The sequence below is a fragment of the Tachyglossus aculeatus genome, chromosome X1 (genome assembly GCF_015852505.1).
Source record: "Tachyglossus aculeatus isolate mTacAcu1 chromosome X1, mTacAcu1.pri, whole genome shotgun sequence".
NCBI classification, from domain to species: domain Eukaryota; kingdom Metazoa; phylum Chordata; class Mammalia; order Monotremata; family Tachyglossidae; genus Tachyglossus; species Tachyglossus aculeatus.
In genome coordinates this window covers 20,132,527-20,149,019 of record NC_052101.1, presented here as the reverse complement: position 1 = coordinate 20,149,019, position 16,493 = coordinate 20,132,527, and the positions used below count along the sequence as shown (strand labels likewise).

Here is a 16,493-nt window from a genome sequence, read left to right as displayed (position 1 = left end):
ACAGATAAGGTAACCGAGGCCCAGAGAAATCAAGTGACTTGCCCAAAATCACACAGCTGACAACTGGCGGAGTCAGGATTTGAACCCCTGACCTCTGACTCCAAAGCCCGTGCTCTTTCCACTGAGCCACGCTGCTTCCCCTCTGAATCTACCCCAGTGCCTGGCACATAGTGAATGCTTAACAAAGAGAAGTAGCGTGGCTCAGTGGAAAGAGCATGGGCTTTGGAGTCAGAAGTCATGGGTTCAAATCCCGGCTCCGCCAACTGTCAGCTGTGTGACTTTGGGCAAGTCACTTCACTTCTCTGTGCCTCAGTTCCCTCATCTGTAAAATGGGGGTTAAAACTGTGAGCTTCCCGGGGGACAACCTGATCACCTTGTCACCTCCCCAGCGATTTATTTACATATCTATTCTATTTATTTACATATCTATTCTATTTATTACATATCTATTCTATTTAGTTTATTACATATCTATTCTATTTATTTTATTACATATCTATTCTATTAATTTTATTTTGTTTACATATCTATTCTATTTATTTATTTTATTTTGTTAGTATGTTTGGTTTTGTTCTCTGTTTTCCCCTTTTAGATTGTGAGCCCACTGTTGGGTAGGGACTGTCTCTATATGTTGCCAATTTGTACTTCCCAAGTGCTTAGTACAGTGCTCTGCACATAGTAAGCGCTCAATAAATACGATTGATGATGATGATGATGATGCTTTGCACATAGTAAGCGCTTAATAATAAATGCCATCTTTATTATTATTAACAAATACCATTAAAAAAAGGACTAAGATCCATTTCCACTCTCTAATCCTCCACCCCACTGTGTCTGTGCACCCCAATAAGAAAAAGGGAAAAACTGCCACTTTTCTAGCACCTTCCGGAAATGCCGGATGGCGCCCGTGGAACAGAGGATGCTGCAAACTCCTCTCCCTAAGTAAAGTGCTCATTAAGAATTCACCTGGAATTAAGGGATATGGTGAGCTAAATGGACTTCCTACCCCAATTCCCATGTGGTTTTCTTTCTCCATTCACTTCCTCCATTAACATTCCCCCCACCTAGAACCTTCCAAATGCAATAAATGCAGTCAGGCCTTTTTTCCGTGCACATGTGAGACTTGAATAGATAACTTTCTTCTCCGGGACTTTAGTCACTGACCTCACTGTGGGTCTTTCAGTAGGAGAAGCACCTTGTTCAAGATTATGAAGGAAGACAAAAACGGGGGGAAACATCAATTGGCCAAAAGTAAAATTTTCTTCTCGACTTCTAGCGCCATCCACAACTAATGTTCTGCAGCGTGTTCTAAAGGAAAGAGCATGGAACTGGAAATCAGGGGACTTGGGTTCTAATCCCACCTCCACTACTTGCCTGCTGTCTGATATCGGGCAAGTCATTTAACTTTCCCGTGCCTCAGTTTCTTCATCTGTAAAATGGGGATTAACCATCTGTTCTCCCTTCAATTAGACTGTGAGCCCACTGTTGGGTAGGGACTGTCTCTATATGTTGCCAATTTGTACTTCCCAAGCACTTAGTACAGTGCTCTGCACATAGTAAGCGCTCAATGAATACGATTGATGATGATGATGATTAAGGGACAGCTACTGTGGCCAATGAGATTATCTGCCTCGATGCTTAGTAAGGTACTTCATTCATTCATTCAGTTGTATTTATTGAGTGCTTACTGTGCAAAGCACTGAGAGAGTACAACATAACAATAAATAGACACTTTCCCTGCCCACACGAGCTGGCAGATCGTAAGTACTAAATGAATACCACCATTATTATCAGCACAAGAGAGCAAAACTAATATGATTAAGTAAGCCCAGAGTAAGTTTCCACCGTAAAACACTTTTTCACCTTTCAAACTACTTTCTTGTCAGGGTCCTGTCCCTCTGACAAATGGCATGCGTTTTGCCCAGGACTTTAAAGAAGATACTCCCAGATCTGCTACTTTCTCATCTCCCTTGGCCTTCCAAAAAGAAAAAAAAAGTCTGAAGCAGCAGGATACTACAAAGGACATCCTCTGAAATCGGCCCCATGGAACTGTTGCTTTAGTTCTATAGAGTGGAGTGGACATTTCCCTCCATTATTTGGAAAGATCCTTCCTCTGGCCCATAAACCCTTTTCCTCGGAAAGGCTGCACCCAAATGTAAAACAAATACAGGTATTTCTGTTTCACTCAGGCAAGGCTACGAAGAGATGCAGACTAAGCCGGAGGTTCCAGTAAATCAGCAGGTGAAAAATGAGAGGATGATTGAAGTTTAAGGATCTTGCAGAACCTGTTTGTTGTTCAATGTTCCCTTTATTTTTTTATGTTACTACATTTTTACTAACTTAATCTCCCAGCTCAGCCCTGCTGTTCAGCATTTCAGAGCCCTTTTCCCTTCCCCCAGCTCTTCCCCGTGCTCAGATCATTAGAGAAGCAGCGTGGCTCAGGGGAAAGAGCCCGGGCTTTGGAGTCAGAGGTCATGGGTTCAAATCCTCGCTCCACCGCTTGTCAGCTGTGTGACGTTGGGCAAGTCACTTCACTTCTCTGGGCCTCAGTTACCTCATCTGTAAAATGGGGATTAAGACTGTGAGCCCCACATGGAACAACCTGATCACCTTGTATCCTCCCCAGTGCTAGACCAGTGCTTTGCACATTGTAAGTGCTTAACAAATACCAAAATTATTATTATTATCTGGATCTAGCTCTGAGGTGTGAAATTACCTGAAAACTCATCAAGGTCTTCCTTTGCTTTGCAGTTTCTCACAAAAAGCTTGCAAGAAGTAGTGTTTCTCAGTGAAAAGAGCCCAGGCCTGAGAGTCAGACGGCCTGAGTTTTAATCCCAGCTCCGCCACTTGTCTGCTGAGTGACCTTGGGCAATCACTTACCTTCTCTGTGCCTCAGTTTCCTCATATGTAAAATGGGGATTAAATCCTCCTCCCTCCAATTTAGACTATGGTCCCCATGTGGCACAGAGACTGTGTCCAACCTGATTATCTTGTATCTATCACAGCACTTAGAACAGTGCTTGATATATAGTAAGCACTTTACAAATACCATGAAAAGAATAAAGAAACCAGCGGACCTGTTTCCGCCAGGCTTTTTTGCAGGAGAGCCAGGGAAGATAATAATAATAATAATGGTGGTATTTGTTAAGCACTTACTATGTGCCAGGCACTGTTCTAAACACTGATAGGGGGTTGTGCTCACTTTGGCAGCACATATACTGAAATTGGAACGATACAGAGAAGATTAGCATGGCCCCTGCACAAGGATGACAGGCAGATTTGTGAAGCGTTCCATATTTTTTAGCTCTCTTCCTCCCTTCAAAGCCCTACTGGGAGCTCACCTCCTCCAGGAGACCTTCCCACACTGAGCCCCTCCTTCCTCTCCCCCTCCTCTCTCTCCCCATCCCCCCCAACTTACCTCCTTCCCCACCCCACAGCATTTGTATATATGTTTGTACGTATTTATTACTCTATTTATTTTACTTGTACATACTTATTCTATTTGTTTTATTTTGTTAATATGTTTGGTTTTGTTGTCTGTCTCCCCCTTCTAGACTGTGAGCCCGCTGTTGGGTAGGGACTGTCTCTATATGTTGCCAACATGTACTTCCCAAGCACTTAGTACAGTGCTCTGCACAAAGTAAGCGCTCAATAAATACAATTGAATGAATGAATGAATACAAGCAAATAGGGTTGGCCATAGTCCCTGTCCCACATTGGGCTCATAATCTTAATCCCCATTTTATGGATGAGGTAATTGAGGCCCAGAGAGGTGAAGCGACTTGCCCAAGGTTATGCCACAGACATGTGGCAAAGCCGGGATTAGAACCCAAATTCTTTTGGCTCCCAGGCTCTGCCCAGTAGACCACACTGCTTTTTATTCATTCGTTCATTCAATCGTATTTATTGAGCGCTTACTGTGTGCAGAGCACTGTACTAAGCACTTGGGAAGTACAAGTTGGCAACATATAGAGAGGGTCCCTACCCAGCAGTGGGCTCACAGTCTAGAAGACTGCTCCAGGTCTCCAATGCTCCAGGTGATCCAATGATAGCTAATCCCACCATGCATTATGATGATGATGATGTTGATGGCATTTATTAAGTGCTTACTATGTGCAAAGCACTGTTCTAAGCACTGGGGAGGTTACAAGGTGATCAGGTTGTCCCATGGGGGGTTCACAGTCTTAATCCCCATTTTACAGATGAGGCAACTGAGGCCCAGAGAAGTTAAGTGACTTGCCCAAAGTCACGCAGCTGACAAGTGGCGGAGCCGGGATTTGAACTCACAACCTCTGACTCCAAAGCCCGGGCTCTTTCCCCTGAGCCACGCTGCTTCCACATTAGTGTCCACTGGTTGAAGAGAGCTCTTCTCCCTACTGGTAGTTGCTTCCAGCTACCTCCACTACCACCACAGAAGCAGTGTGACTTAGTGGAAAGAGCCCAGGCTTGGGAGTTAGAGGATGTGGGTTCGAATCCCGGCTCCACCACTTATCCTCTGTGTGACCTTGGGCAAGCCGCTTAACTTTTCTGGGCCTCCGTTATTTCATCTGTAAAATGGGGACGTATAAAATGGGGAAGACTGTGAGACTGATGTGGGACAACATGATTACCTCAGTTCTCTCATCTGTAAAATGGGGATGAAGACTGTGAGCCCCCTGTGGGACAACCTGATCACCTTGTAACTTCCCCAGCACTTAGAACAGTGCTTTGCACATAGTAAGCGCTTAATAAATGCCATCATCATTATTATTATTATTACCTTGGGACAATAGGATTACATTGTGCCGACCCCTGTGCTTAGAACAGTGCTTCACACAAAGTAAGCGGTTAACGAACACCATAATTTTTATTATCATTACTTCCTCCCCTGTCTAGGGTGAGTCCACCAGACACCCTAACTGAAACTCATGCCCAAAGTAGGCCGTAAAGTCTGAGAGGTCATGGGTTCAAATCCCGGCTCCACCAATTGTCAGCTGTGTGACTTTGGGCAAGTCACTTCACTTCTCGGGGCCTCAGTTACCGCATCTGTAAAATGGGGATTAAGACCGTGACCCTGATCACCTTGTAACCTCCCCAGCACTTAGTACAGTGCTTTGCACATAGTGAGCGCTTAATAAATGCTATTATTATTATTATTATTATTATTATGAAACTGTTGTGAATCAAAAAGTGCTAGCAGTCTGGGCTCTCCCTACCAGGGTGCTCTTGAGCCAGTCCTGCCCCTGATAAACGGGCCCTGTGGAAGAAGGAGTGGTTCCCCTGGGAATGTGACTGCCGGGAAGATCCCTTTGGGATGTCACATTCTGCCACATCCTTGGCTGTAGATCATCATCATCATCATCATCATCATCAATCGTATTTATTGAGCGCTTACCATGTGCAGAGCACTGTACTAAGCACTTGGGAAGTACAAATTGGCAACATATAGAGACAGTCCCTACCCAACAGTGGGCTCACAGTCTAAAAGGGGGAGACAAAACCAAACATACTAACAAAATAAAATAAATAGAATAGATATGTACAAGTAAAATAAATAAATAAATAAGTGAATAGTGTAATAAATATGTACAAACATATATACATATATACAGGTGCTGTGGGGAAGGGAAGGAGGTAAGGCGGGGGGATGGAGAGGGGGACGAGGGTAGATCCCTTTGGGATGTCACATTCTGCCACATCCTTGGATCTGGAGGGAGAGGGCATTTGAGGGGTGTTGGCTAGTGATCGGTGGGGCTCTTCTCCCCACCAGCCATAGGACACCCTTCCCCAGATAAGGGCTCCCCTAGTTACCTGCCCCGGTGACAGCATGGCTTAGCGGAAAGAGCCCGGGCTTTGGAGTCAAAGGACATGGGTTCCAATCCTGGCTCTGCCACCCCCCTTTTCCTCTCCTCCCCACCCCATCGCCCCTACTCCCTCCCTTTGCTCTATCCCCTTCCCCTCCTCACAGCACTTGTGTATATTTGTATATATTTATTACTCTATTTTATTAATGACGTGCACATATCTATAATTCTATTTATCTATTTTGTTCGCATTAATACCTGCCTACTGGTTTTCGTTTTGTTGTCTGTCTCTTTTTGGGTAGGGACTGTCTTTATCTGTCGCCCATTTGTACTTTCTAAGCGCTTGAGCCCCTTCCTTCCTCTTCCCCTCGTCCCCCCTCCATCCCCCCCATCTTACCTCCTTCTCTTCCCCACAGCACCTGTATATCATCAATCGTATTTATTGAGCGCTTACTGTGTACAGAGCACTGTACTAAGCGCTTGGGAAGTACAAGTTGGCAACATATAGAGACAGTCCCTACCCAATAGTGGGCTCACAGTCTAAAAGACTGTGGATATATATATGTATATATGTTTGTACATATTTATTACTCTATTTTAGTTGTACATATCTATTCTATTTATTTTATTTTGTTAGTATGTTTGGTTTTGTTCTCCGTCTCCCCCTTTTAGACTGTGAGCCCACTGTTGGGTAGGGACTGTCTCTATATGTTGCCAACTTGTACTTCCCAAGCGCTTAGTACAGTGCTCTGCACACAGTAAGCGCTCAATAAATAGGATTGATTGATTAGCACAGTGCTCTGCACACAGTAAGCGCTCAATAAATATGATTGAATGAATGAATGACCATCACTGCTGGGTAACCTCGGGCAAGCCACTTAGCTTCTTTGTGCCTCAGTCACCTCATCTGGAAAATGGGGGTGAAGACTGTAAGCCCCACGTGGGACAACCTGATGACTTTGTATCAACCCCAGCGCTTAGAACAGTGCTTGGCACACAGTAAGCGTTTAAGAAACACCCCTTGAGAGCCCCCTCCCACTTTTTAGCCTGCGTACTGGCCGTCCTTCTCCACGCCCACCCCCAGGGCCAGGGGGCTCCGAAGTCAGGCAGGGGCGACCCGAGGGAGAGGGCGAGAGGAAGGGGAACCTCGCGAGCCCCCCGCCCACCCAGCGCTCAGTACAGTGGCCGGCACATAGTAGGCGCTTAACAATTTAATACTTGTTAATTGTTAATACTTGTTAACAATTAATAGGCGCTTACTATTAATAATAACAATAACAATAATAATAATAACAATAATAGAAACAATAATAACAACAACAATGATGATGATGGTAATAATAATAATAATAATAATAATAATAATAATAATAATAACAGCGTGGCTCAGTGGAAATAGCCCGGGCTTGCGAGCCAGAGGTCGTGGGTTCTAATTCCGACTCCGCCGCTTGTCAACTGTGTGTCTTTTGGCAAGACACTTCTTTGTGCCTCAGTTACCTCATCCGTAAAATGGGGATGAAGACTGTGACCCCACGTAGGACAACCTGATTATCTTGTATCACCCCCACCCCCACCCCCAGCGCCTACAACAGTGCTTGGCACATAGTAAGCGCTTAACAAATGCTATCATTATTTATTCATTTATTACTACTCCAGGGAAGATCCCTAGACCCCAGGGCCAGTCCAAGCCCGGGCCCGTGCCAATGGGCATCCAGCACCTCCCTATGTAATAATAATAATAATAGCATTTATTAAGCGCTTACTATGTGCAAAGCACTGTTCTAAGCGCTGGGGAGGTTACAAAGTGATCAGGTTGTCCCACGGGGGGCTCACAGTCTTCATCCCCATTTTACAGATGAGGTACCTGAGGCCCAGAGAAGTGACTTGCCCAAAGTCACACAGCTGACAATTGGCGGAGCCGGGATTTGAACCCATGACCTCTGACTCCAAAGCCCGCGATCTTCCCACGGAGCCACGCTGCTTCCCCCCCACACCCCCACAGGATGCCCAGCCTGGGGACCCCAAGGCATCCCCCCCATCCCATCCCAGGTCCAGCCCGGTCAGCCTTCACTCACCTCGGGGTGGAGAGCATCCTTCTTGCCTAGCTCTTGCCCTCCTTGCCCCCAGATTCCTCCCCCAAGCTCCAGGGAGCCAGTCCAGCCGGGCACAGGACCCCCCCAAGGGTCCCCCCAGGACCAGCAGACCCTCAGGGCCTGCACTTTCTGCCTGGAGATCCTGGGAAGGCGGGGACACTGGAGTCCGGGAGTCCAGATGGGCAGGGCTGGAGGAGGGAGAGAGCCCAGGGTGGAAAACGAGGCAGGAGGGACAAAGCTGCTTTAGGAAACGTCCCTCCCTCCTTCTCTTCTCCCCTGCCCACCATCCAGCCAGGGTTCAGGACTGGCTGGCTGCTGTTTCCCCAGCCATGCCCCCTGACTGCCAGCTGAAACCTTCTCCGGCCCAGCCTAACCCCCTGATCCCTTCTCTGATGATCCCCTGGGGCTTGGAGCTCAGAGGGCAGACCCTTAGACACCCCCCCTGCAAAGAGCCCTGGCAGAGGGCCCGGAGACACAAAGAAAATCTAACCCAAGGAAGAGTGAAAAGAGGTGATCATGATGAGGAATTCATTCATTCACTCAATTATATTTATTGAGCGCTTACTATGTGCAGATCACTGTACTAGGTGCTTGGGAAGGACAAGTTGGCAACATATAGAGACGGTCCCTACCCGACAGCGGGCTCACAGTCTAGAAGGGGGAGACGGACAACCAAACGTATTAACAAAATAAAATCCATAGAGTAGTCAATATGTACGAGTAAAATCAATAGAGTGATCAATCTGTACAAACATATATACAGGTGCTGTGAAAGAGAATAGTAAATATGTACGAGCAAAATAGAGTAATCAGTCGGTACAAACATATATACAGGTGCTGTGGGGAGGGGAAGGAGGTAGGGCGGGGGGGATTCATTCGTTCAATCGTATTTATTGAGCGCTTACTATGTGCAGAGCACTGGACCAAGCGCTTGGAATCTGTCTTCACTGTGGGCAGGAAGAGAGAAGGGGGGAGAAGGAAGGGGGACAAGGGAGGAAGAGAGAGGGGAGAAAAAGGAAGAGAGGAAGAGAGAATAAAGAAAACGGGAGGGAGAAAGGCAGGAAGGGGAAAAAGCCCCATTTCATGCCCTGGACTTTCATTCTTTCTTTTCATTCAGTCTTATTTATGGAGCGCTTACTGTGCGCAGAACGCTGTACTATGCGCTTGGGAGAGTACGATCTAAAACTAAACAGAGGACTTTGAATGGGGCGACTTTAGCACTCAGCTCTCGTGGCCCAAAATGCAGCCAAGCAGCCTGGGTTCGGCCAAAAGGCAAAGGTTCGTTTGATTTCCTTGAGAACATGTTCCGAATTTGTCCCCTGGACCATAAGGACAGTCGGGCAAACAGCAGAATTTATTAAAGAGGAGAGGGAGTCACCAGATCTGGGTGGGAGTCCCAGCTCTGATGTCTGCCTGCTAGGCTGTAAGCTTGTTGTGGGCAGGAAATGTGTCTGCTTATTGTTGTCTTGTACCTTCCCAAAGGCTTAGTGTAGTGCTCTGCACACAGCTCTCAATAAATATCATCGAATGAACGAGTGACCTTCCGCAAGTTGCAACGGCTCTGGGGCCTCAGTTTCCTCAACTGTAAAATGGAAATCAGATCCCTACTCTCCCCCTGTGTCCTATCTGATTATCTTGTATCCAACTCAGCCCTGAGCATATAGAGTGCTGAATAGAAACCATAATCTGCATCACCATCATTATCATCATTTTTAAGGAATTATTGAATGCAAAGCATTGTAATAATAATTATAATAATAATAATTGTGGTATTTGTTAAACACTTACTATGCATCAGGCACTGTACTAAGTGCTGGGGCAGATAGAAGCAATTCGGGTTGGACACAGTCCCTGTCCCACATGGGGTTCACAATAATAATAATAATGGTATTTGTTCAGCACTTACTATGTACCAAGCACTGTTCTAAGAGCTGGGATAGATATAAGGTAATTAGGTTGTCCCATGGGGGGCTCAGAGTCTTAATCCCCATTTTACAGATGAGGTAACTGAGGCACAGAGAAGAGAAGTGACTTGTCCGAGGTCACACAGCAGACAAGTGGTGAAGCCACTAAGTAACTGGAGGAGCAAAGAAGAAACAAGGCTCACATTGTAAACCCTCAAGGGGCTTACAATCAAATTCATTCATTCCTTCATTCAATCATATTTACTGAGCGCTTACTGTGTGCAGAGCACTGTACTAAGAGCTTGGGAAGTACAAGTTGGCAACATATAGAGACAGTCCTTACCCAACAGCGGGCTCACAATCAAATGAGAGAATCCGATGGATAAAACTGTGGAGCAACAGCCTTAGCTGAACAGTGGAAAGAGCACGGACTTTGGAGTCAGCAGTCATGGGTTCGAATTCTGGCTCTGCCACTTGTCAGCTGTGTGACTTTGGGCAAGTCACTTAACTTCTCTGGGCCTCAGTTACCTCATCTGTAAAATGGGGATGAAGACTGTGAGCCCCCGTGGGACAACCTGATCAGCTTGTGTACCCCCAGCGCTTAGAACAGTGCCTTGCACATAGTAAGTGCTTAATAAATGCCATTATTATTATTACTATTATTATTATGACAGGAAGGAGCCTCACTGTATCAGGATGAAATAGCTGAATAAATTCATCGCCTAGCCAAATAAAAATATAATTAGCATATCTAAAGTATTCTGAGAGTAGGAATAAAATGCCTAAATTCTGTGGGTGGGTGCCAGGGTGATGGGATTGGGGAGTTGGGAAGCAATTGAGAAAGGCTTCCTGGAAGAAGTGAGATTTGGGGAGTGCTTCGAAGGGGAGGAGAAGAGTGATCTGGTGGAATGGGGATCAGGGTGAAGGGAGTTTCTGTCCCGGGTAATGGTGTGAACAAGGGGATGGAGAGGGGACTGGGAATTCCATTCATTCATTCATTCATTCAATCGTATTTACTGAGCGCTTACTGTGTGCAGAGCACTGTACTAAGCGCTTGGGAAGTACAAGTTGGCAACATATAGAGAGGGTCCCTACCCAACAGTGGGCTCACAGACTCAACCTGAGGAGCACTTGAGTGTGTGGGTCATGCCAGGGACTTGCTTTGGGGTTCTGATCACTCAGTGGAGCCCCAGTTCAGTCTAGATCCCTAGTGACATGGAACACCAACACAGGATAGTGATTATAATAATCATCATTGTGGTATTTGTTAAGCACTTACTATGTGCCAGGCACTGTACTAAGTGGTGGGGCGGATAGAAGCGAATCAGATTGGACACAGCCCCTGTCCCATGTGGGCCTCACAGTCTCAATCCCCATTTTACAGATGAGGTAATTGAGGCACAGAGAAGTGAAGTGACTTGCCCAAGGACACACAGCAGATAAGTGGCAGAGCCCGGAATAGAACCCAGGTCCTTCTGACTCTTAGAACCATGTTCTATCTGCTAGGCCATGCTGCTTCTGCACTTGTCAGAACTGGTCTCTCCATCCATGAAGAAGCAGCGTGGCTCGGTGGAAAGAGCCCGGGCTTTGGAGTCAGAGGTCACGGGTTCAAATCCCAGCTCCGCCAACTGTCAGCTGTGTGACTTTGGGGAAGTCACTTCACTTCTCTGGGCCTCAGTTCCCTCAGCTGTAAAATGGGGATTAAAACTGCGAGCCCCCCGTGGGACAACCTGATCACCTTGTAACCTCCCCAGCGCTTAGAACAGTGCTTCACACATAGTAAGTGCTTAATAAAAACTATTATTATTATTATTATTATTATTATTATTATTATTATTATTATTATTATTATTATTATCCAGGGGTCCTCAGGGTGACTAAGTTGTAGTGGACTCCCTGGATCAGATTCCTTGATGATGACCGTAGTGGATAGAGCATGGGCTCTATCAATAAATACAACTGGATGAATGAATGAATGAATTCAACTACTGTGCTCTTTTTCTCTGTGTTTGTCTCTGCCTCTATCTCTCTACGACTCAGTCATGTGAGAGCATTTGTGAATTTTTAGATATGTATAGGTAGCTAAAGCTGGGTAACTCTAAGCACTATGGGCAGCAGATAGAATGTAAACCCCTCTAGACTGTAAGACCATTGTGGGCAGGGATTTTCTCTCTATATTGCTGCATTGTATTTTCCAAGTGCTTAGTACAGTGCTTTGCACACAGTAAGCGCTCAATAAATATGATTGAATGAATGAATGAATGGGCCGGGAGGCAGAAGGTCATGGGTTCCAATCCCAGCTCTGCCACTTGTCTGCTGTGTGACCTTGGTCAGGTCACTTAACTTCTCTATGCCTCAGTTACCTCATCTGTATAATGGGGATTGAGACTGTGAGCCCTAAGTGGGACAGGGGCTGTTTCCAGCCTGATCTGCTTGTATCCATCCACTTAGTACAGTGTCTGGCACATAGCACTTAACAAATACCATTATTATTATTATCATTATTATCTCTAGGCTGTGAGCCCACTGTTGGGTAGGGACCGTCTCTATATGTTGCCAACTTGTACTTTCCAAGCGCTTAGTACAGTGTCTGGCACATAGCACTTAACAAATACCATTATTATTATTATTATTATTATCTCTAAAGCAGCCCCGCCGGGTCAGGAGGATGAGGAGGAGGCCCACAGCTAAACAGATCCACCAGATTGCAGGAACTCTAGGCCCAGCTCTAGTTCAGATCTTTGTAAAACCGCTCGACAGTAGTCGAGCAGGTTGCCTTGCCGCAGGGGGTATAAAAACGGCTGCAGAAAATGAAAAGGGTGAATTGGCATTGGCATTAAAAATAAAACTGGGGAGAGAGGTGGGGGCTTAGGTACGGTGGGAAAGGAGGCAGTGCAAAAACATTTGGGTCCTTGCCTCTCCTTACAAGGGGGTGGTACAGCATTAAAAATCATGCCGGAGAGGGCTGTTCTCCAGAGGCAGAAATGCTACACCACAACTTTATACTCCCCGCCCATTGGGGTTGACTGTGGCTCAAAAGTTTTCCAGTGAATGGCACTTTTCAGATTGGATGTAGTTCCTATTCCACATAGGACTCATGATCTTTAGTGGCTCAGTGGAAAGAGCCCGGGCTTTGGAGTCAGAGGTCATGGGTTCAAATCCCAGCTCCGCCAATTGTCAGCTGCATGACTTTGGGCAAGTCATTTTGGTTCTCTGTGCCTCAGTTCCCTCATCTGTAAAATGGGGGATTAAGACTGTGAGCCCCCCGTGGGATGACCTGATCACTTTGTAACCTCCCCGGCATTTAGAACAGTGCTTTGCACATAGTAAGTGCTTAATAAACGCCTTCATTCATTAGAGAAGCAGCATGGCTCAGTGGAAAAGAGCACGGGCTTTGGAGTCAGAGGACATGGGTTCGAATCCCAGCTCCGCCAATTGTCAGCTGTGTGACTTTGGGCAAGTCACTTCACTTCTCTGGGCCTCAGTTACCTCATCTGTAAAATGGGGATGAAGACTGTGAGCCCCACGTGGGACAACCTGATCACCTTGTAACCCCCCCAGCGCTTAGAGCAGTGCTTTGCACATAGTAGGCACTTAATAAATGCCATCATTATTTTATATATATATATATATATATATATATCCATTATACAGATAACTGAGGCACAGAGAAGTGAAGTTACTGTAATAATAATAGTGATAATTGCCATATTTGTTAAGCGCTTACTAAGTGTCAGGCACTGGTCTAAGTGCTGGAGTGGATACAAGCAAATTGGGTTGAACACAGTCCCTGTCCCATGTGGGGTTCACAGTCTCAATCCCCATTTTACAGGTGAGGTAACTGAGTCACAGACAAGTGAAGTGACTTGCCTAAGGTCACAAGGCAGACATATGCTGCTTATGTAGAAGCAGCATGGCGTAATGAATAGAGCGTGGGCCTAGAAATCAGAAGGTCATGGCTTCGAATTCTGGCTCCGCCATTTCTCTGCAGAGCCTGGGTGAGAACTCAGATCCATCTGACTCCCAGCCCCGTGCTCTGGACCACAGTGCGCTTTGCCTAATTTGGGGAAGTCCCAGTTTTTCCAGCATATCGAGTGTAAGCAAGTCCTTCCCCTGAACTCCCAGGATTAAGAATTTATACCTCTCATGCGGGAAATTCACCATGAAGTGTTAATTGCTTTTAGGAATCATTTTTAAACAGTACAAATTGTTTCACTGTGGCTGAGAAGAAAGGAGAGCCAAAATGGGGATGCCTTTCTCGCAAGTCAAGCCAACACTAAAAATCCCTCTGGATGGCGAGGACAATAAACTATAATGTTGCAAGGGGGTGATTTCTGATGACCTTATTTCACCTAATGGTGTCCTGAAGCAAGCAGGAAAGTGTGATTTGGGAAGCCGCTTTCCCAAGTAGGCTTTTGCTAATATTCTGGAGGATAAACAAAATTCGAATACACCGATACACATTTAGAGCCATATGTTTTGAAAGTCTTGCTTGTCCATGAGGGGATACTTCTTACTGTTGCTATTGCGGTATTTCTTTTGCAGTATGTCTGTGCAGAATAATTATTCCAGAGAGATCGTGCCGGAAATGTTAGGCCATCTGTTCTGACGTTGTCAGGTTTGATCTGCCTTTCAGGAACCTTGGGTTCTATGGAATATCATGAAGCTTCAAGAAAGTTTCCCCAAAGGCAAGGTTACTCAGAAACCAAAAGGTGTGACCTGAAGCAGAGATGAATTAATAATAATAATAATAATAATTCTGGTATTTGTGTGCCAGGTACTGTACTAAGCGGTGGGGTAGCTACAAGCAAACCGGGTGGGACACAGTCCCTGTCACTGCTGGGGCTCACAGTCTTGATCCCCATTTACAGATGAGGAAACTGAGGCACAGAGAAGTGAAGTGACTTGGCCAAGGTCACACAGCAGACAAGTGGTGGAGCCGGGATTAGAACCCTCAGCCTTCTGACTCTATCTCTTATTCATTCAATTATATTTATTGAGCACTTACTGTGTGCAGAGCACTGTACTAGGCGCTCGGAAAGTACAGTTTGGCAACAGATAGAGACAATCCCTACCCAACAATGGGCTCACAGCCATAGACTATCTTATAATAGTAATAATGGTATTTGTTAAGTGCTTACTATGTGCAAAGCACTATTCTAAGTGCTGGGGGGATACAAGGTGATTAGGTTGTCCCACGTGGGGCTCACAGTCTTAATCCCCATTGTACAGATGAGGGAACTGAGGCACAGAGAAGTTAAGTGACTTGCCCAAAGTCACACAGCTGACAATTGGTGGAGCCGGGATTTGAACAATACCTCCAGGCTCTAGGGTTGTGTTCCCTTGGAGGGGGACATATGAGTTCTGAAGCAGTTATGGACACTAAATAGCTAATTGGAGTTCATTCGTTCACTCATTCATTCGTATTTATTGAGCGTTTACTGTGTGCAGAGCACTGTACTAAGTGCTTGGGAAGTACAAGTTGGCAACATATAGAAACAGTCCCTACCCAACAACAGGCTCACAGTCTAGAACGGGGAGACAGACAACAAAACAAAACAAGTAGACTGGTGTCAATACCATCAGACTAAATAGAATTATAGCTATATACACATCATTAATACAATAAATAGATTAATAAATATCTACAAATAAAATAGAGTAATAAATATGTACAAATATATACAAGTGCTGTGGGGAGTTGGAAAGGGGTAGGGCAGAGGGAGGGAGAGAGGGCAATGGGATGGGAGGAGAGGAAAAAGGGGGAAGAGCTATCTTTAAAAAAAATTAAAATTTCCTCCCTTTACCCTACACTGTCTCTGCCTAGACAAGTTTAGGTTCGCCTAGCGCCTTTGCCCTCTCTTTTGGGTAGGGACTGTCTCTGTATGTTGCCAACTTGTACTTCCCAAGCGCTTAGTACAGTGCTCTACACACAGTAAGTGCTCAATAAATACAATTGATTGATTGATTGATTTTGCAGCACTTAATAGAGTGCTCTGCACACAGTAAGCGCTCAATAAATCCAATTGAATGAATGAATCCACAGTCAGACGGAAATGTTTACTAGCCATCTCTAGACTGTGAGTTCCTTATGGGCAGGGAACATTGTCTACCAATGTCTGTTGCATTGAACTCTCTCCTAAGGGCTTAGTACAGTGCTTGGCACACAGTGAGCACTCAATAAATGCCACTGATTTATCGATCGACTGGTCACACAGCATGTCGTAACATTAGTGTTGGAAAAAAACCCAAACTCACATAAACCCCCCTTCTAGACCTTGAGCCCGTTGTGGGCAGGGATTGTCTCCACTTGTTGCTGAAGTGAACCTTCCAAGCGCTTAGTACAGTGCACTGCTCACAGTAAGCTCTCAATAAATACGATCGAATGAATGAATGAATGAACATATCTTTAATCAAATAAAAACAGGATTTGCAACTAGTTCTCAATCATCAATTGCATCTGAACTCTACCCTGTTCAGAGCAACGTATTACAAAGAAATCTTTTTTTTTTTTTTGAGAGTGACAATATTGACAGAATTCTTGTCTAAGCAGGGAAATGGGCTTGAAAAGACCAATTTGAAACTAATATTGTCTCCCACATTAGTTGCTTGCAAGCACATGGCTCTTTTCAACCTTCCCTTTCCCTCACCTATGACCTCTTAAGCACTTTGCTGTTCACCCCACCAAGAGCCCCATATCATTTACGTCCATA

The 16,493-nt window shown here is 45.4% G+C and overlaps 1 protein-coding gene and 1 non-coding gene across 3 annotated transcripts in view; one reads left to right on the top strand and one right to left on the bottom strand.

Annotated features, from left to right (window-relative positions):
- The window catches only part of HTR4 (5-hydroxytryptamine receptor 4), a 384,896-nt gene that overhangs the window by 263,754 nt on the left and 104,649 nt on the right, over positions 1–16,493 (bottom strand). The window lies entirely within an intron of this gene.
- On the top strand, positions 3,195–3,301 carry LOC119920416. Its single transcript, XR_005448163.1, has one exon. It is a non-coding gene; the product is annotated as a U6 spliceosomal RNA (small nuclear RNA).